We start from the raw sequence: 23,483 nt of genomic DNA, 5'->3' as shown, positions 1-23,483 counted from the left end.
GTGTAATAATAGTAAATGAAACATCATTTATGAAATGACTATCATTTAAGTGAACTATAATACCAAGACAGAAAACATCTGTCCTCGTAAATGGTACTTCATACAAACATATATGTCTTCACACTTCAAATTTTCTAGTGACTTTCAGAGCTTAGTGAGACAAGGAAAAACGCTTCATTTGATGCACCATATGGCATTCTTGTAACTCTTTGGGTTGGAAGTTCGTCAAGTTAAAGCTCTCGAGTTCTACAGCAACACTCGGGCTATTTTTGAATCTCTCTGGTAAAGCAATGAACATATTTTATAGATATTTTTCGACTCATAAATAATAACGGTATCTGGAAGGTTTCGCGTCTTTTACTTCCAAACATGTTGTCCCCAAATTCGCTCTTTAACATGAGTACTTTCAGAGTTACAGGCATGGCGATCCTAGATAAAACTCTTAACATTTTTCATTCATAAATACTAAAAGCTCCCCTTCTTCACCTTTCGAAGTAGATAGTCTCTCGAGAAAGACGAAACATCTCAACTTATCTCAAATTCTCTTTCTGCCTGTGTCGTGAGCCTACATTTTTATAACAAGCCCTTTCCTGCAACTTTTGTCTGGCGGTGGATTTATTCACTGGGCACTTTGATTTACGTAGAAGCCGTGGGAAGAGTTGTTATTTGAAATGCAAATGAGAGAGCAGGTCTTTCTCAGAGCTTCTCGTTAAGGAGCGCTCCTGCTTGCTCAGTCCTGTACTTAGAAGCTCCACCGAGAGCTTCCATCGGCAGCAGAAAGTTTCGGGAGAAAGGAAAGCCCAGCAGTCAACAAGGACACGAGAATACACTGACTTTCCGGTGTTTGCAAGGTAAAATAGTTCTTTTTTTTTCGTGTTTCACTAAATACACACTGTATAAGGTTATCTCACGAATACTGACCCACATTAGTAGTATCTTGGCACCACCAGATTATTAAGGGATCAGTATCTATACTGCTACAGGAAACAGAATTGTAAGTACAAGCAAGTAGTAGTGTCACGTGTACACCACGTGAAAGCGTTTGGTTTGTATGTCGTGATGTTTTCGCAATTTTGATACCGGAAGTGGTAGTGAATTTCTATTACTTCTGGTTTTAGTAGAGAGATTAGAATGAAGATTGAACGTATTCGTCGGACTCAATTTCAGAAAGGAGTTCACTACCAGTTTGAATAGAAGTTAAGAGAGAAGATTGTACTTACTCTAAGAAAGCTAAATTGATTCCAAAAAGAAGGAAAAAACACTTATTGCTATATCTTAACTGTATGGTGTAATTGTATTGACATCAACGTCTGCAGAAGTTGGGGCTATTTAAACTCCTGTGCCACTCTTTTTTTGTATGTGCACCCCTATATTTTTAGTCGTGTAAGTTTTATAGGGTTAGGGTCTTGTAGCGCTATGATTGAACTGCCTGAATGACTAGCATCGATATATGTCGCCATCGTGCAAACAATTTATATAACTATTGTGATAATCTAATTGCAAAAACGTGTTTATTTTAATTTAATTATTTCAGAATAGGACAAGAATTGTTACATCTAAGCAGTAACATTTGTGTACGGCTGGAGCTCATGTGGTTTGGATTCCACGTTAACCCTTATCCGGGCAAGACATTTTTGTAACGTAAACGGGCAACCGGGGCCTGTGAGGCCCAGTATATATTTTAAGTGCAGAATACACAAAATCAATGCCTATTGTCACTTACTGTTTAGACTAGTCTAGAATGTACCGGTATATATTTTTGTCAAGTAGCGAAACTTCGTGTCACGCTTTTGTAAGCCAAGCAGAATAGCAAATCCGGTCCAGACATTTTTGTAACGTAAACGGGCAACCGGGGCCTGTCAGGGCCAGTATATATTTTAAGTGCAGAACACTCAAAATTCAATGTCTGTTGCCGCATACTGTTCCGACTAAAGGTTACAATAGTCACGTGTTCAATATATAATTGTGACAATTTGATCTAATATTTGACAGTAATTTCACTAAAGTTATACGGGGCCTCCTAGGCCCCGGTTGCCCGGTTACGTCAGGAAAAGATTTTCAAATTAAAAAAAATCTTTACCAACTCGATATGTTCATGATTTTAACTTCGACGAAAGATAGAAAAATTCAGTATTTTATGTCTTCGAAATATGTATGGTTATTGAGAAATTTTAGAAAAATGAAGCTACTGGACCTGGGAGGCCCCGGTTGCCCGGATAAGGGTTAAGTAGTGTTGCCACGAGACGAGACATTTCTCGTGTCTCGTCTTGTCTCGTAAACGAGACGAGACACGAGACGGGACAGAACCCTTTTATACGAGACGAGACAGACTACTTGTCCCGTCTCGAAAACTAGACAAGACGAGACGGGACGTCTCGTGAAATGTCTCGTCTCGTCTCGTGTCTCGAAAATGAAAACGCTGGCGGGAATGGCCAAGATTGAAATTGCCAGTAGTCATATAGATTGCAAAAGGAAAATCCCCTTTGTGAGAAAAATGTTGGAAAGCCTTCATAGAAAAGTGTCCTCTGCCTATTGAGTGAAACAATCGTGATACATGAGCTTCCAGGAATATCATCCTTAATGTCTTGTCCCCAATTCCTTTTGCTGTAAACTGAGGAATTCTCATTTTTTTTTATTTCTGGCTGGAAGAGAACAGAACAGACCACACTTGTCTTTATTCTCTTGTGATGGTATTCTTTTTGCTATATGAACCGAAAACGGCAATTGAAGTATGTCATCTTGCAACTAAAATTTTGTCTTCTCTCTCTCTCTCTCTCTCTCTCTCTCTCTCTCTCTCACACACACACACACACACACACACACACACACACATATATATATATATATATATATATATATATATATATATATATATATATATATATATATATATATATATAAAACATACTTTTACCATTTTACCAATCGCTCGCTTATTATACAGCAGTCATGTTGTAAAATTCACCTCTTCGTTTGGAAGGCGGGCGAAGGACAAAGAAAGCAAAGATATTATCGACGAACCCTTCAAATTGTTTGCTTTCAGCAAATTTATGATACTAACAATAACACTTTAGTGAAAAGGTTTTACAGGGGGACCTTCGTTTTGTTACGCAGAAATGTTTGATCTGACCAGAGTACGAAAATGCCCTCTGCTTCCATGTTGAGAGGAGGGGAATACTTCCCTTTCCTAGTGAATAATATTCATTAGGACCTGAATTATCTTCAGAAATGGTTTCTTACAGGCATATAAAACCTCTCGAACTTGATAAGTTTAATGAACAATTGGTATAATATTCATGGAACTCCGTTGAAAGCAGAAAATATCATGAGAATGATCAAAATTCGAACATTGGAGAACATAATTAACAGAAAAGAAATAGGATACCCAAACCATATTTTTAAACCTGCTATAAAATGTATATCCTATATTTTTACTAATTCCTTACTCCCATGAAAGTATCCTGGGGAGGATATTCTCTCCAATTTTTTCAGACTGAAATCCTTTTATCCCGTACGATTTCGCTTCCTGACACAATACGAAGAAACAAATGCTGTTAAAATCCATACACATGACCCTTCCAGAACTCAACCCGGGGCCTTCAAGTCATGGTCTATCGCCGCAGACCGCTCGGCTTGGTATGAAGATGTACGTTGTATGATTGCGAATAGATCACGACAATATAAGAAACTTTAATCCAAAATGGCCAACCAATAATCAACTTTTTTTTTTAGCCACTAGCTAATCTGGGTGTACTGTCATGAGTTAGTTACACAAACGGGGCAACCACTACATAGTAGCACACACCCCTCGGTTATGGGAACAGATTTGAACCATGGAGGTGAAGACTGGCCCCAAGCATTATTTCGTCCGATGTGTCGTTCAGCTCCCATTACTATGGCACTTTAAGTAGAGCTTACTGTGCAGTAACATAAAATTTCAATCAAATACTTTCCATTACTCAATAAAATTATTTGGTTCCGAGCTTTTTTTTTAAAAAAAAATAATAATTGCAACAAATCTAAACATGCTAAAATGGAAAGTAGTTTTTGGATTGTTATGGGTTAACACTGTGAAACCTAAAGGATGGAATATATGAAATCAAAGTGTACACACATATCTATATATCTTTCCATCTCTCTCTCTCTCTCTCTCTCTCTCTCTCTCTCTCGATGTATATATATATACACACAGACGCTATAAAGCAAGTGTGCTGATAGTATACGATAGTGTCGGGGATGGTGACACCTTTACATCGAACTTTGCTTGTCGTGTAAATATTATTTGACATTAGTGTCTTCATCTTCGACGTAGCTATGAGCAATTTGCTGTATATTCGTGTATTGAAACTCGTGAAACAAATTTCAATGTTTCAGAATGTAAAAAAAAAAAAAAAAAAAAAAGCCAGGGTCGAGAAGCCTCAGACAACTAACAGCAGAGATATATTATCTTGTAAACTATTTGTCCTTGCCTTGTGAGCTTATTTGAATTTATTTTTAAGACCTTTACGCAACTTTGGCCGAATGGATGATGATGGGGAAATTAGTGGAATGAAGAAAGTGGTAGCAGACTAGACAACTTCGAGAAAACACACACATTCGAAAAATGAAATGAAATGAAATGAAATCTTTGAGTTTTACGTCCCACGTTTATGCCGGTTAGGCTAAAGGAGACAGTGATGATGAGTAATGAATGAAATGGTAGAATGAAGAAAGTGGGAGGAAACGGGAGAACCCTGAGAAAACCCACGCACACGGTGTTTGTCCACCACAAAGTTCACTTGGCGGGGCTGGGATCGAACCCGAGACCCCAAGCACCAGAGGTGAACGCTCTACTACTGAGCCACCGCGGTCCCCACACACATTCAATGTTTGTCCATCACAAAGTTCACATGGCACTAACCGAGATCAAACCGACTACCACATACACTAGAGGTGAAAGATTCACGGTGTAGCTACCGTGACATTTCTTGTCTTGTGTGTTCTGGGTAATACTTGCAACTTAGTTGTATCTTGATTAGCATGGTACAGTCTGCTACATTTTACTTTCGTTCCCATGGTATGCTGCTATATTTTTTACGAGACAAAACGAGACAAACGAGACGAGACGAGACGGGACGGGACAGTACCTGTCGAGACGAGACACGAGACGGGACGAGCATATTTTTTCGAGACGAGACACGAGACGAGACATGCTTTGCACGAGACGAGACGAGACAGCCTGAAGTCTCGTCCCGTCTCGTCTCGTGGCAACACTAGGGTTAAGCTGTAGATCCACGTCTCGTACAGCCTAGCTGCTGGAAGGGACGCTAAATTAAAAAATCAAATCAAATTGTGTGTATTTATACAGTAATATAGGTGGATGAAACTTGCTATGGTGTAATATTCTCTTGTCTGACTAATACTACTTTTCATTCTTCTTTTGATTTTCCCTAATCGTCGCTTGATTATTTCCCGATCGTCCTTTGATTTCTCCTAATGGTTTTTTAATTTGATTTTTCCCTGATCAGCCTTTATTTGGGTTTTCCCTGATCATCCTTCATTGGAGTTTTCCCTGATCATCCTAAATTTGGGTTTTCCCTGATCGTCCTTTATTTGGTTTTTCCTTGATATATCAAGGACAAGGCTGTTCTTGCCAAGACTATAGTGTTAAATCTGGGATGTAGAGCAGATGCAACAATTTTCAGTGCGGGCTTCGAAATAAATAGCAGGTGTGTGGACTGGAAAAGTGTCGTGCAGTATGCGAAGTTAACCACATAGTTCTTTCATACATGCCACTACATGCCGTGAACGGCTTATTACTAGTGGCGTGATATTTCAGTGTTAACCCACAGTGACTGATTCAAATGACTGCCTTTGAAAACTGACGCAACTAGGCATTTGAATGTGATTCATTATTTCTCTGAAAAATGTCACTACATACCACGAACGTCTTACCAGTGGCGCGAAATTTCAGAGTTAGGTTCGAAACTTTTGGCAATACCCTCGTATTATTGGCAGTATATATAAAGTTTCCCCTCAAGTCTGCCATAAGTATTTTGCACATGGATTTTCTTATTTGAAAAGAAACTTCACAGGCCACTGCACTAGGCTCTCTCTCTGATTCTTTAAACTAATGATGTAAGCTTTCAGAAATATGCTGCTGTGAGGGTACGCTACATGGATATTTTTTTAAAATTATATTCACTTGTATGTATTTCTGACATGGTCTAACGGTGACCTTAGTAGAGGTCAAGATGAGTCAAGAAGTACCAAAGAATTTTTCGTTTTGTAAAAAATAAACTTTCCTTTCTTTGTCACGAAAGGAATAAGGTGTTCCCTAGGTTGTATATTAAGAGATGCAGAGCCTTCTAATCTTCCACTGTATGTATGTATTATTCAGCAATAAAAATGAAAGTAGAAAGATTCCTAGTATCCATGTAAGAAAGCAATAATCTTCATTTTTTTCCAACTCTGCTAGCGCCACCAAGTGTTAAAATTCAGAAACTGGCAATCATTTTCCGTACAGCTACGTGTAACGTGTTAGTTAACGTTCACTGCAGGCAATGGCTTCCGAGACGGTTTCTTAATTTTATCGTTTCGGGAGATTTTGCATAACTCAGCCTTAAAAATTCATTTTGCACGGGAAGAGTGTACATGTCGGGCAATAATTTTAAATTGTTATAATATGTATTTGGTTGTATAGTGATCTCTAAAGGATTTGATTTATTATTGTGTTGTGAACGAAGTTGAGAATTAATATCTGCGACAGAACAATTTGTGGAAATTTGAAATTAATGTATAATTTTTATACTCACCAACTACGCTATCCGTACTAAGAAAGAATAGTCTTCTATGCCAAGAATATCCGTGCGTTTGTCGACAGTTATCAGGGAAAGAAGAATAAGAGCTAGTGACGTTTTTGTAAATTCAATATCCCAAGAAAATGTCCGATCTCTTCCAGAAACGAGACATAAGAAATGCTTAAGTCTCGTCTTTTGTTTCGCAAAAATATTTGGGTCTCATCTCTTGTCTCCATCTCCATCAATAAATTAACGACTTTTACCTTTTTCCAATTTGCTTTGAAGAAATGCCCTCTTTCAGCACTCATCCGAGAAATCAGTTCCCAATAAAATAATAATAATAAAATGTATGTATTCAGGCTTCGCGGTGGAGGGGGTATTCACTTCACCAAATGAAGATTCCTCAATGCAATTTTATTATTTGACTTTGCCTCCCTATGGATACGTGCCTGCCTTTACAGGTATTTCTTTACCTCGTATCAGTAACGAATTAAAAAAAAAGTTTTTACTAATCGTGGAATTGGGGGCGGGGGTGGCGTGAAGTTTTTAAGCATAGATATGATTAACCATAGCTTCTTTTTCCTTCAGAAATTCCGGAATTTAGGGACTTCAACGCGAAAGCACCTTCTCGTAACCGCCATTGTCTTATATAACAAGAAGGTACAGTATAATTCTCAAATAAATGTGAATAAGTTATCTTACATTCCTATTTGAGTTGCTATTTTCCTCCATTCTCTATTTAAAACGTTCCTACTATGATTTTGTTTGTGCCTCTTATCCCATATTGCTGGAACATTCCTCATTAGTTTTACATAGGAATGTCTTTCATAGTCAAATTTAAAGTGCAGCAAAACCTCTTGAAGATAGATACTATCCTCTGCAGACGAAATTCTGAACAAATGCAGATTTTATTCCGTCCAGCGCTTTATGGAGAACCAATGAGAACACGATCCACAGCAATGCTTCCCCTGAACATTAATGTAAAAACAAACTCTGTTGTTTATCATCGCCACCACTAATTCACCATCGCGGTAGAACCCTAGGTCGCGATGTAGTGTATATCCCCGGCAAGTGATTACCCATTTGAATACATGTGTTTGTGCCATCATCGTGGTAGCGACCGCGACTTAAACCTCGACCTCTATGGCGAAGTATCGTCGGCATGTTTTTACCCTTATTCCTGCACTCAAAGAGGAGGATATAAAAACGTATTAAAATGAAATAAAAATAAACTTATAGATTAACGTCTCATAATTATGCTCTGAGGCTAAATGAGACTGTGATGGTAATAACGGATGATATGATAAAATGAAAAAGTTGGAGGAAACGAAAGAACCCTGCGAAAACATATGTATACTATGTTTGTTTACCACAAAGATTACTTGTTACGAAGAGGTTCTAACCAGGAACCTCACACATCAGAAGTGAATGCTTTATCTCTGAGTCACCGTGGGCATGATAGAAATGCGCTATTTCGGGTCTCAACATCATCAATATGGAGTAAAAACGGTACTGGATAGTAAGAAAAACTTTTCTAATGGATTCAGTATCCCAACGATTCCATCTTGTCTATTAACCATTAATTCAAACAGAAAATTACAAATATTATTCAGAAGGAAACCGGAGAACCCCAAGAAAATTTACATACATAGTCTTTGTCCAACACAAAGCCCACTTGACGGGTGCTGAGATCAAAACAGAAGCCACAAGTGTCCTAGGTGAGTGCTCTTGCACTGAGCCACTGTACAGGTCTTGCTTTTTAGTATTTAGACTTGTCTTTAATTTTATTGCCCTGACTCACCGCACAAGCACATTTGGGTAATAAAACGTTGACTCAAATCACAGTACGTATGAAAGAAACATTTTCTCATCACAGCATGCACAGGTAATTTGACTGATGACCTACCTGTTCCCTGGAAACTATGCTAACGGAGAGCTGCCCTCAAACTACGTCAGAGATAAGAATTCTTCAAGCACATGATGTGCGGGAAATCTGATTATCATCTACCGGTTCCATGAAATACTTAACTCACGGAATATTGAGATCGAACTACCTAGGCTATGTCAGAGGTAAACATTCCTTCAGCGCAGTATACACAGGAAATATGATTGGTCATCTAGCTGTTTCCTGAAATACTTGACACATGGAGCTCGAACTATGTAGGCTACGTCCGAGATAAACTTCCTTCTGAGGAAATGTGATTGGTCGTCTTCTTGCTCTTTATTCAATTGACTGCGTTTTATAATGAAAGTAAGAACTGCTATCAGATATATTTCATGTTGAAGTATAATGCTTAAGACGGACTGACTATAAAACGGCAACTAAATTCGATCTGGAAAGTCAGAAATATTGGCAGTTGGAATCAATGCACTGAATACACTTTCCGGTTTAATGTACAGGGTGTCTCAAAAGTCCCCTGGCACGGGGTAACTCTTCCGAGTTACAAGAAAATGCAAGAGGAAAAACCATCTCCAAATATGATGTTTTTAATCTAAAGTGAAGGATTTTTTTTTTTAAAAATCGGACGAGCCGTTCAGGCTGTACACTCTTTATGCACCCAATGTTAAATAAAAATGCAACGTTGCCATTTGCCTGGATCCACAACATAAGCGAATGAAGTTACTGTTTGAAATAGGGGCTGGCCATGGACATGACAACTTCATTCACTTATATTGTGGGTCCAGGTAAATGGCAACGTTGGATTTTCATTTAACATTGGACTCATAAAGAGTGTACAGCCCAAACGGCTCGTCCAATTAAAAAAAATCCTTTACTTTAGATTGAAAACGTCATATTTGGAGACGGTTTCTCCTCTTATATTTTGTTGTAACTCTGATAATAACAGAGTTACTTAACGTCAGGGGACTTTTGAGACACCCTGTATATCTCTGTCTGCCCATAGTAGTTCTTCCTGAAGTATCGAGCAAATTTGGTTAGTGTTAGTGTATGATACTGCCCTTTACACCTAAAGTTAAAGAAAATTTGTACTTATTTGAGAAAGTGTGAAACCAAAATGCATATCGCATTTTGATTTAATCTAATTGTTTCTACAATTTACAATCACTGGGGCGTTCCTAGACAAGATGTTCCTACTCTGTATATTCCACCTAATTTCTTATCTAAATGTATGCCATTATCCACAAGCGTTTTCGCTTTCTCTCGCTTTATAGGTTTGTTATCGAACACCTTTGAAAAAAAAAAAAAGTCGCTCGACGCATCGACGTTTTCGGGAATACCAAGTTATGAAGGAAATCGCAGCAGAGGAACAGCAGGTATGGAAAATTGCCAATAAAAATATTTTATGGCAGCTCGAGTTCATAGTTTTAACAACGTCTCGTCGTTTACACAAATTGCTGCAGCTTTTATTTTCACTAACGATGCACAGGGTAAACATAGAATATTTGTGTATAAGCAGCACAGCACACTGAAATTTTTAAAATAAAGGTTTGTTTTATATATTTTGTGGGCAAAAACTGACGGGTTTTACTACCAAATTTTTCTTTGCTGTGATTGATTATCTTATGCATATATGAATACAACGAATCTTAAAATAACTATCGTGGTTCATAGCTTAGAACCTTCATTCCTCTCTCATCGCCATTTTGCGTCTTTTGGTTAGCCCACTCTCAGGGAAAAGGCAATTTCATATATATATATATATATATATATATATATATATATATATATATATATATATATATATATATATATGTATATATATATATATATATATATATATATATATATATATGTATGTATATATATATATATATATATATATATATATATATATATATATATATATATATATATATATATATATATATATATATAAGTCTAAATACTGTGTAGCAGGTACACTTCCATCAGAATAGCTTTATAAAGTAATGCAAGAAAATTACACATTTAGTATTTGAACTATCCAAATATCAATCTTTCAGAACCTCCTACACTTGCATTATCATTTTTTGAGAGGCTGTTTGGGATTATTTGATCACTCTCCACCTACCTCTCTAAAAATTGGTGTGCACGTACTGGAGAATTCTTAAACATGGATATTTGGATAGTTCATGTATCAGTTCCTCAGTGATGTCTTGACCCGACTATAATCAGTCCCATAGTAGTGAAGGTATGAACTTTTAAAGTTCACTTGTTTCAAGTTTTCCGCACTCTATAACTCGGAAACTATCTACTTTTGAGTACAGGTCCATATAAACTATCTTATTTTAATGTGAGAAATCTGTTTCCAAAATATCATGACACATTTCTGTAACACTCTGTAAATAACATAATTTAAAAGTATGAAATGTATTCCGAAGTGTTAGAAATTAAGTGAAGCATCCTGAGAATGCTATACTTTCCAATTAGTATCCCCAGAACATGAAGTTTGTTTGTCAAAGTATATACAACGTGAACATTAAAGGTTGACGTTTCAACGTCTCAAGAATGCAAGTTCACCTGCTGCCGCCTGCCCATCTCCGATTTTTTCCCCCTGCCCATCATTTTCCACGCCAAAAACAATGATTTATTTAAGGTTAATTCAACCGTAATGTGCCGTTCCTATGCCGTGCCTTGGTCCACGAAGTTTGTTTCCAGACTTAGAGATTCAAACTTCATTGGATTGTCTTTCTTATTAAATTCACATATGACGTGCCGTGCCCCGACAGGTCGCTTTGAAGAGAAACCAACCCGGTCGTGGCTCATCGGCCATTATCCTTCGGCTTTCTTCGGAGCACGCGAAGCGACACGAAGTTGACACTGAAATTCATCTTGGGAAATGGTGTAGAAAGCGGCACGGCATGACATGGCATGATATGGTATGGTATATGTGAATGGTCGCGGCCGTGCCACAGACAGAGCATGCCAGGGGAACGGTATGGGCACGACACCCTATCTGTGGATCGTCTTTATAGTTAAAATCTAACATGTAACATTTTCCAAGTGTAACACTCCGAATTTGATAAAATTTGGCAGGTGATACTGCACATAAAATAAACGAACAGTTTTTTTTTATTTTCTGGTGAAAAATGGTTTGAGGGGGCGAATGTCCCTCATCCAAAGTTTTGAAAGTTGACGCAAGAAAGGCAAAAAGAAGTGAACCGAAGTGATTAAAATTATATATAGATATTGTAGAAGTAAGATGAGGGAATTCGTGTTTCGTATTTTCTTACCAAAAAAAAAAAAAAAAAAACGGTTGGGTGGGGCACGGACTACTAACAGTATGCCACAAGTGCCTAAAGGACATGAAATTGCAACGGAACTTTGTACGCCAAAAAAAAAAAAACGTATACGGGTTTTTATATTATGCGGAAAACGGTTTTAGGGGGCAAAAGAACCCACCCAAAATTTGGAAGTTCACGGCTTTGAAAGGCAAGAAAAAGTGGACGAACGTGAATGAAACTGCACATAGATATTCCAGACGTAAAATGAGGGAATACATGTTTAATATTTTCCTGAAAAAAAAAAAAAAAAAAAAAAACGATTGGGTAGGGCACAGACTTTCTATACCGTTCATTACAAAAGTGCAAATAAGTATACATCAGAAGTTCCTGAAGGATGTGGAGAACTGCAACGAAACTTTGTGTAGGGACAATTTGCAAAATAAATAAATAAAATAAAGGAATAGTTGTTTTTTATTTATGCGGAGAAGGGTTTTTGTTTATGCGGAATACTATAAAATACGCTAGATTGTTTGTGGTTATTGTTGATGTGCCAAATTTGAAGAAATTGGACGGAGACAGTTATGAAATACGAAAGGCCTTATTTTACATATACAATATCTACACACAATTTCATTCGCTTCGGTCCACCCAGCCGTTTTCTTTATTTCTTTATTTCTTTCTTTCTTTCTTTCTTTCTTTCTTTCTCTCTCTCTCTCTCTCTCTGTCAGGAAAATACGAAACACGTATTCCCTCATCTTACGTCTACAATATCTGTGCACAATTCCATTCACTTCGGTCTACTTCTTGTCCTTTGGTCGTCAACTTTCAAAATTTTGGGTGGAGGTTTTTGCCTCCTAAAACCGTTTTTCCCCCAGAAAAAAAAAACACGTACTCATTCATTTCATGTGTAGTATCTACCTGCCAAATTATATCAAAATCGGAGTGTTACACTTGGGAAGTGTTACATGTAAGTTGCACGCCGCCACTAATCGTCTGCCAATGCATTTTCTTCTACTCACCATTCACTACTCAAAAGCTTTAGTGTTGACATAGCAATCTAATTTTAAGATTTACTAATAACGATATTTTCAAGGAACTTAAAAAGTTCATTACTGAATTATCTATGTCTGTGTGTCTGTCCATCTGTCTGTTGTTTGAGATTTTTTTTTCAATTTTAAACCCTCCATTCCATAGAGCATCAAAAACTATCTGAAAAAGTGATCGATTTTTTTTTTTTTGCGTCACTCTTTCCGTTTCCGAGATATTGCCAAAATCGCCGATTTTCGGAGATTTAAGGATCCATATCTCTAGAACCATAAGCCAGAGAGATGATGTTGGTGTTGATCAACACCTAAAAGGATGTTGAACATTTTGGCACCAAATAGTAACCGATGGCCACTGTCCAAGTGGCCCCTAGTTTGGCCAATGGCCAGTGGCCACCAGTGAATATTGGTACCAAAATGTTTACCATGCTCTTACATATTGATTAACACCAACATAATCTCTCTATGATTCACCGTTCTCGACATATTGTCCAAAAAAATAGTTCTGATTTCAGAAGATTTAAGGATCCATATCTCTAGAACCATAAGCCAGAGAGATTATATTAGTGTTGACTAATAGTTAAGAGGATGGTGAACACTTTGGTACCAAATAGGAACCGGTGGCCACTGGACAACTGGTTACTGGCAAATTGGCCACCGTTCCCCAGATATTGGCCAAAAAGGTTAGAATTTCGGGAGACTTAAGAAGCTATAACTCGGGAACCGTAAGTCATAGAGAAATGATATTTTGCGAATTTTGGGGAGAAACAGAAGAAGCGGATTTTACTTTTACAAGTAGGAACAATGACAGTTATCCTTCCCACTCCATCTCTCCATTCTTTTTAAGTTTGTTCTGGCAATGCTCTTGGAGCATTCTCAATTGGCTTAATATTGAAACCAGAAGCTGTACTGGATTATTCACTTCCGGTTTTCGTAGAATGTTAAAGATGGAGATTAAAAGAATTCTTGGAACGCTAAATTAATTGCAGAAAACAGCTTCTCTCTATACAGGGTGTAACATAAATGCATGTCCAAAAGTGATGAGGTGATTGCGGACATCCAAATAAGTAAAAATGTTCCGATAAACATGGGTCCGATGCTGCTTCGTTTCAGAGATACAGGGTGTTCAAATGTTGAGTCTCTCCAATACCTCACTATGGGAAAATGAATGGAAATGTTCAATATTACAAGGATAATACAATCAAGTGGAATTATGCCTGTGCAAATTCATTTACATTAACATAGAAAATGAAACTAATCAACATTTGATGTTATTGGATTATCAGTGTACCCAACCTGGTACAAAGTTTTACGTTTTTAAATAGCACTAGATGTCCACACTTTAAGATATGAGTGCTGACATCAAAACGTTCTTAAACATGGGGCAGATTCCACTTCATTTTCAAAAGAAGGCGTCCAGGTGTGAAGTCAATTAGCGGCTCACAACGGTTCATAGATCACAACTATTGCATGTTTATAAAGATAATGAGAAAGGTATTCGATGGAGGCCACAGCGTTCGTTTACACTACACAAACTTCAGAAGATAGTGTCTCATGTTTAGGAACGGTTTGATATAAGCAATCATATGACAACGTGTGAACGTCTAGTACTGTTTGAAAACATTATACTTTGTACCAGGTTGGCAACACTGACAACCCAATAACCTCAAATGTTGACCAGTTTCATTCTGTATGTCAGCGTAAATGTGTCTGTGCAGACATAATATGTCTTGATCGTATTATTCCTGTAATATTGAACATTCCCATTCACTTTCCCGTAGTGAACCATTGGAGAGACTCGGCATTTGAACACCCTATATCTCTGAAACGAAGCGGCATCAGACCCATGTTCATCGAAATATTTTTACTTATTTGGATGTCCACAGCCACATCGTCACTTTTGTCCATGCATTTATGTTACACCCTATATATCGTCTTCACTCTATAGTGATCAACATTGGAAATAGTTGATTTCCACAAATTCCGATTTTATTATTATTATTATTATTAATATTATTAAGTATTCTGGCTTTCGGCAGGTCCTAGGACTACATAGCTTTTTTTCAATTTTAGATTTAGGCCTGGAAATGTTTCTTGATTTTCAGCTTCCTCTTTTCACCCCCAACATTTTCTTCTACTTTTCAAATCATTATTCCCTTGTGTTCTTCTTCCTATTCCTCGCTTTCCTTCTATGGCGGTATGAAGAAGAATTTCTTCAGAAGATGTATCCAATCCAATTGGCCTTCCTACGAAGGATGATGGCTAGAAGTGTCCTCTTCTCTCCTACCCGTTTTAGAACATCTTCGTTTGTTACTCTCTCTCTCTCTCTCTCTCTCTCTCTCTATCTATCTCTCTCTGTCCATTTTATCTTCTCCATCTTTCTCCAACACCCCGTTTCGAAGCTCTTTAAATATTTCTTCTCTAACTTCCGTAATGTCCAAGTCTCTGACCATACAGTCCAATGCTCCAGATATAGCATTTGACCAACTTCTTCCTAAGTCCAGTATTGAGCTAAGAGTTTAGGGTTCCTAGAGTTTTTGTTAAGGGTTTCTTGTTGAATGCTCCTTTCGTTGTGGCAATTCTTAACCTGATTTTTTTTGGTGCAGTAGGCGTCTCTTGTCAAAATACTTCCCAGATACTTGAAATTCTTGACCTCTTGAAGTATTCTTTCTTCTACTCTGACCCGTAAGGGCGCGTTTCCTAAGGAATAGTCTCATGACTTTCGACTTTTCGATGTTGATTTCCATTTCATGTAGTTTCCCGATGTCAACTATGTTGTCAATCATCTCCAGTAATCCTTCTTCGGTTCTAGCTATAATAACCGTATCATCTGCATACCTGACCTTTTAATGATCTGCCCTCCAATTTTGAAATCTCCAATTCTCATTAATGCTTCCTTCACTAAACATTCACTGTAAGTTTGAATAATTTGGCGACATACTATACCCTTGTCTGACTACTCTTCCGATCTCCACACTACTGCTTTCTCCTCATTTAAGCGCAACTTCACTCGCTGTCCTATGTATATACAAGTTTCGAATGAGTCGTCGATCTCTCCACTTGACTCCGATTTCTTTAAGTATTTTTTGAAAAGTTTCGTTCAATTGACCCAGTCGAAAACTTTTTTGCCAGTCGATGAACACAAACATAGCTCTTTCTTCACATCAAGAACTCGTTCTGATATAATTCTCATCAACCCAATAGCATCTTTGGTGCCTTTTCCTTTCCGGAATACAAACAGATCTTCCAACGTCTCTTCTATCTTACTTTCAAATCGCCTGTTCAATATGCGTGCAATAATCTTTCCAGTGTTGGAAATAGGGCTAATAGTTCTGTGCTCGTTACACTTCTTTGCTTGCTTTTTCTTGGGCAGTGCAATCATTGTAACATCAAGAAAATCCTATGGCCATTCTCCACTCAAGTAGATCTTGCTAGTAAGTGAAGTCAGTACTTTCATTGCATTGTTTCCTAATTCCTTGAGCAAATCTACTAGTATGTCGTCTTCTCCAGTGGCCTTTCTCCTTCGCATGTCTTTGATTGCTTGTATTACTTCACTTTTCAATATACTGGGTCCTTTTTCTTCATCATCCACCTCTCCCTCTGCTTCGATCAGAATATCTTTGGGGCGATTCTTCTCATCATACAGATGTTTTATGTATTCCTCTCAAATTCTAAGGATTCTTTGATGGTCAGTGACCAAGTGACCGTGTTGATCTTCGATTCCAAATTCGTATACTTTCTTTAGCTTTCCCTCCTAATTCTTGTGCTTTCTAATACATGAGATCATATCAGCCGCGCCGTTGAAGTTCCATTATTTCTTTACATATCTGTTTCATGTACTTTTCTTTGGCTTTGTCCGTCTCTTCTTAATTCATTATTCAGCCTTTTGTATTCCTTGATGTCCGTGTTTTTGCCCTCCTGCGTTCCTCCACCTTCTTAAGCATCGCTTCAGTTATCCATGGTTTCCCCGGTGCTCTTTCCATCCTACCAATATTATTGTGGAGTGTGTCAAGTAGAATGTTAAGCTTTTCCTCAATTATTTTCTACATTGCCGACCATATTGCCCATTGCACGGAATTTTTCTTCAATCTCTTCTTTCGTATCGCTGTCGATATTTCTTAGTCACTCTAAGTTCCATTTTTGATTTCTCCTCCCATTTTCTTGATCGACATTAACCAGGTTTGAACTTCCGCCGCTAGGAGATTGTGGTCCGAATCAATGTCCACCCCTGGTAGAGTCTTCATGTCTCGTACACTATTCCTGAAACGTTGCTTCACAGGACTGTAATCTATTTGGTAGCGTTTATCTAATCTCCTGGACTTTTCCACGTGTACAGCTTGTTTTTTTCTTTTCTTAAACCACGTGTTCATCGGCACCAGATCATGCTGCCTGCCGAAATCGAAAAGCATTTGACTCCGTTCGTTTCTTCTACCTAGTCCAAATGGTCCCATTGTCTTACTCGCAGCTCCTTCTCCTACTATGCTCTTAAAGTCTCCCATTACTATGGCGTTGACCTTACCTCTTCCTTCCTGATGCAAAATGTTACTAATCCCATCATACGTTACTTCTACTTCATTGTCACCATGGTCGGTTGTTGGCATATACACTTGTATTATCACAATATCCACGGGATTTTCACTTAGTTTCACAAACAACAAGAGGTCACTGCAGCATTCCACTTTGGTTACACTTCTTGCTACTTCGTTCTTCATTGCTATCGCGACACCATTCTTGCCCTTATCGCCACCCGAATAGTATATTCTGTAATTTCCCGATACTGTCTAACTTTTTCCTGTTAATCTCACTTCACTCAAGCCCACTATGTCAAGTTTACATTTGTCCATTTCCATTTTTAATTTCAAGTTTACCCGCACGTCGTAGAGTTCGTAAGTTCCAGGTGCCCATGCAGAAATGAAAATTATTATTTTCTCCTTTGATGATTCTTACCAGAGTAGTCCTCACACGAAGATTCGACAGGGGGACTATTTTACCTCTGATTTTTTTTACCTCAGGAAGAACCATCATATTTATTTATTCTCATCCTTCGTCCCTTCTGGGAAAAATATAATGTGGTACTATTCCCAATTCCTTTCCACATCTCTATGCCGTTGACCACCTTGTAGTTCGTCCGCCTTTTAGGACAGTTTCCCCTCCTGAGGAGAAAAAGGTGCCCTGACATCTGTCCACTCATCCGCCCTCCGAGAAGGCCATTGGCACTTGATAGAGGCTGACTCCTTATCCAGGGAGTCTGTCGGTTCCCACATACGTTAGCCGCCACAGACGTTACCCGCCTTCTCACGCGAGGAGGTGTAGGTTGGAATTTTCTCTTCGTTTAAGATGAGATCCGAAGGCTTTGCGCAAACTTTTCCAGTACTTTTAGAAAGCTTGAATTTAATGTATCAACTAATTCTATGCCTAACTTTTTACCCTCTAGATCCTGGGCAAAATTGATGGTGATTTATTAAGCAGTTCGAGATTTTGAAATGATGTCACGGATTACGTTAAACTCATTTATTGAACTTTTGTCCGTGATTGTACTTTTAGTTTATTACTGTTCAAAACGACTTGTAAAGGATAGTAAAGGAAACTTTGGATATTCCAAACCTTATTTTATGATTCACTTAAGAAATCTTTCTCTAAACTGCTGCTGCTTTGTAATTCTGTGTTTCTACGTACCGATGTCAACTACCTTACACAAGTCAGTGTAAGTGCATGCATTGACAAACGTGATGAGAGAGGTACATTCCTGTAGGTACACGTACTTATTTCACCACAGTGCAGTAAGTGCATGAACTCAGCAGTAGCCGAAGAACGAAACGGCTTGGATTCCCTAAGTCGTGGCATTACGACGTTGAGTTATAATCGGCAGATGACGTCGAATCCGAGCTGGGAGCCGGCTTGAATATTAGAGCTATATCTAACATTATTGAAGTGTCATCTATACGACTTACATTATACAAACATCAATAACTCCAAAGTATACTCACTTTATATTTGTGAATAAGTAGTCATGGATATGGTACTTGGAACAATTCTACTGACACAAACATAGACTAACTTACACGAATTAAAATCCCTCCCGGAAATTCAATTATTTTCATTTCACCATAAAGAGAATGCTCATGAATATTCGTTGGTAGGAATTATCTATGTCTTGATTTCTAAAAATAAGTTTGTTATTGCTATGAAAACGATACCCCTCACATACCTCCCTCGATATGTTAATCATAGACAATTCATACGAAAACCAATGAAGTGAAATATTTCAGTTTATCGTCCAACGGTTATGTCCTTTAGGATAACAATAAAGGGGACAATGATTAACCTATAAACTACAGGATATTTTGTTTTCAAAATACCCTGTTTCTTGTCTCAACTACGGATATTTCGATTTCGAAATGGTACTACAATAACTTTTGTAACACGTTTTGTTTCATGTGTCTTCGTTAAATAGGAGTGAAGAAATTGACTTCTTTGTAAACCCTTATGAAAACCCTTTAAGTGTAGTTTAAAGGTTAAAGGTAAATTACATCCGTAGTTTAAAGGTTAAGGAATTTACCTCCGTAGTTCAAAGGTTAATGGAAGTGAATGATAATGGAAGAATTGGTGTAATGAGCGTGTGGAAGGAACGGGAGTATTCTGAGAAAACCCAGGGAAACGTTGTCCATCACAAAGTAGCTTGGCCGGGATCGAATCAGGGATCACACACACCAGAAACAAGCGCTCTACCACTGAGCCACTGTGCCTCTTTCTGAAATTTTGTGTCTCCGGGACAGAGACACGGACAGTTGGAGTAAATATATAAGGAAGTTTCATTGTAAAACAAACTCATTGGAAAAAAAAAATATTAGAGTCAGATTTAAGTAATACGTGACAGCCAGACGAAGATGCTGGGCAAGAAAAAAAAACATGTCGCTTCGACATTCTGTTTCCTTTAAGCGGGAAGTTTGATTACTTTACGATGATACGCCTCTATTGTCATGTAAAACTTCGTTAATCCATTAAAACTGCCCTTCTTGCTTCATTTGTTTACATACCTTTTCTGATGAGTGCACAAATTCAATTAGAGTCTCCGGACTTGGAAGCTACGTCGGTAATTAGAGACAAAGAGGGGGGTATAATTTCGTATGTCTGGCGTCGTTTGCAAAAACAAAATTACCAGCATCCTTGGATCTTCACTTCAGAGCCACGACGCAAACTACAGTGTTTATTCAATTTATTCATTCAGCATAAACAATGAAACTTTCCAAATAAAATATTTTTTAGTTGTTTTCAGACTTCCAAACTGTATGCGAGTACGCGTAAGTAGCAGAGGTGACCACTTTGACCTAAACTTACTCAACCTCACGCTCACAAACTCATTTCGACCTCACGCTCACTCGACCTCACGCTCACTTCGTGAGGTTAAGGTCGAGTGAGCGGGAGTTCCGAACTCGTGAGCGCCGACCTCATGAGTTTCGACATCTTTGGTAAGTAGAGTATACTTTCTTATAGAACGACAGTTCATACAGCAATTGTAAGAGCAAAACTTAAAGGAAAAATGACTTATTGATATGAATTTAGTGTTTGGAAAAACATGTTTCATATTTCTCCTTGCCCTATATTCGAACCGGAACTGGTAGAGACCGGATCCCTGTATACAATAAAGAAAAAGCAAGGAATGTCCAATTTTTTAATATATATATTGATTGAACGTCGAAAGGGAAGGTTTTCTCCGAGCTTATCACTTTATTGAAACCTAAAGTTTTAGATCGAACCACTTCCGGTTCAATATTGGACGGAGACATGGTAGCTCAGTGATTGAGCACTTACTTCTAGTGTGTGGGATTCCTGGTTCGATCCCAGGCGAATAAGTTTGTGGTATACACGGATCCAGGGGGGCGCTCGGGGCGATTGCCCCTCAGGGGCGGATCCAGGACCAACTTCTGGGGGGGTTATCACACTGCTACTATTAAGGGCTCCAAACTTTGGGATGGGTTTTATTTATATATATATAAAATAAGAAAGCTTCCTATTCTGGGGGGCAATCGCCCCGATCGCCCCACCCCCTGGATCCGCCCCTGATTGTGCTCGTGGGTTTTCTCTAGATACTGCCGTTTCCTCCCTCTTTCTCAATCCATCAATTCTTCCATCATTATCATTCACTTGCTTTAGTAGTCTTCCTTAGCCCAAAGGACATAATCGTAGAACGTTAAACGGTAAGATTTCGTTTCATTGTTTTCAATTTTGGATCTCTGTAATTAAGAAGTTATCACAGTTTCTTAACGTAAACCAGAAGTCACTTGTTTCTTGATTCCATTTGATTTTGAGTTTAGTGTCCCTTTTAGCAGCAAGGCTATATGGGACGTTAACTTATAGCTTAACGTGGGATACAAACCACATGATCTCTCACCGGGAATCAAATCTGGGTATTCCACACCAAAGGCGCGTACGATAACCGCTTAGCCGCAAGAAAGTCACTTATTCGTTTTTTATATCTACTTGTAAATGTAAGATGAAAATGAAATCTTTGAGCTTTACGTCCCTCGATTATGCCGGTTAGGCTAAAGGAGATGGTGATGATGAGTAATGAATGAAATGGTGGAATGAACAAAGTGGGAGGAAACGGGAGAACCACGGGGAAACCCACGCACACGGTGTTTGAAATGTAAGATGATCTAACATCGAGGACAGACTTAGGATACAAGATCATAACGGTATTATCGTTGTTATTGTTTAGTATTAATAATGTAATAAGAAGATATTAGAAATGTAAAAAGAAATAGTAGTGTTACTTGTGCACCACGCGAAGGAATTTGGTACGTGTGGCGAGAGATTTCTCAATATTGAAACCGGAATTGATAGTAGATTTCTAACACTTTCGGTGTAAGAGAGATTTTGGAGTGGAGATGGAATATATTCTTGCGACGCTGAATTGATTCACGTCAGTGTCAGTGGCGGATCCAGGGGGAGGCCATCGGGGCGATTGCCTTCGGAAGAGGAGACTTTCTTATTATATATATATAAATAAAACCTATCCCAGAGTTTGGAACTCTTAAAGGTAGCTCTAAGTAGCAGTATTACAACCCCCTCCCCCCGCAGAAGTCCATCCTGAATCCGCCCCTGGTCAGTGTGTATTATGGTGAAGATCAACGATAAAACTAGAAATGGGTTTCCAGAGCAAGGAGAAACTGGAAAGACGCAAAACAAGTGACAGGTATCCCTTTCTGGAGCACAAGAAATAATAATAATAATAATAATAATAATAATAATAATAATAATAATAATAATAATAATAATAATAATAATAATAATAAAATAGCAAGTGGACAATTCGGATCGTTTGGTGTTTCTATGATGGTCAGTCACTACCGTCTATACCTAGCTATTCTTTACAATTTCATCCGAAGTCAACGTTCTAATTTCACGTAAGAAAAGAAATTTCATTCTTCAGACTACAGTAAAAATAGTTAGACAATTCTTTTGAATGATTTTAAGGTATCTATTCAACTAATTTGTTTTACCATTGCGTAAGTTTGACAATCTTTCTTTACTGCTGTAAATAGATTATTGATCTATCCTGTCAGGGTTAGTTTTCGACCTGGATAGACTTAGTAGGTCAATCTAGGTTGACCTAGTTTTTTTTTTTTTTGTTAATTGTACTACCGAGTTTCTAACCCATTTATTTTGCATTATGCAAGAAAACAGTCAAAGATTTTTAAAACTCTCATTTGTTAAAATTATGATTTTCTATATCCAGAAGGAGACACGGTGGGTCAATGGTAGAGCGCTTACCTCTGGTGGTTGGGGTCCCTTGTTCGGTCCCTGGCCAAGTAAATTTGTGGTGGACAACACTGTCAGTGAATTTTCTCGGGTAGTCTCCTCTCCTCTCATATTCTCATTCCACAAATTCTTTCATCATTCACTTCCCTTAATCATCCGTCTCTCTCAGTCTAAACGGCATAAACATGGGACGTTAAACAAAGATTTCATTTCATTATTAGAGTATCCAGAATACAAAGTGGTTCGCCATAGAAGTATCTCCGCGAGTAATACCAGAGAGGAGCAAATAATTATTTTTAATTTTCTGAGTAATTCTGGTTGATGCCGGTGTGGAGATCGATGCATAATTGTTTAACACCTTGCAGGGTATGTTTGTCTAGCGCCGTGATATGGCGCATGAATGCCGCTCGATGTGGGGCTATTTGGAATTCCCTGCCTGTTCTGTTTTTGTAAACAAGTCGCGTCGAGAACATAGTGTTTTTCCTGCAACAGCGAATTGATAGTGGAAGAATATTACGGTATCAATTAAGAATACAAAAAGATACCTAACGGTATACTTAACTACAAAACCGCCTGCAAAACCCTGTGTTTAGTACCTAGTGCAAAATGGCGTCAAATCTGTTCTGTGGCAGATGTGAGGATGCCGAAAACAAATGTTGTCCAAATGCCGGAGGTCATTTCTGATGCTGAACTACCCGGAAAATATCCCAGCTAGTCAGTACGACATGAATAACCT

This window comes from Thermobia domestica, chromosome 17, assembly GCF_964235325.1.
Source record: "Thermobia domestica chromosome 17, izTheDome1.hap1.1, whole genome shotgun sequence".
Taxonomy (NCBI): domain Eukaryota; kingdom Metazoa; phylum Arthropoda; class Insecta; order Zygentoma; family Lepismatidae; genus Thermobia; species Thermobia domestica.
Note: the sequence above shows the minus strand (reverse complement) of the source record.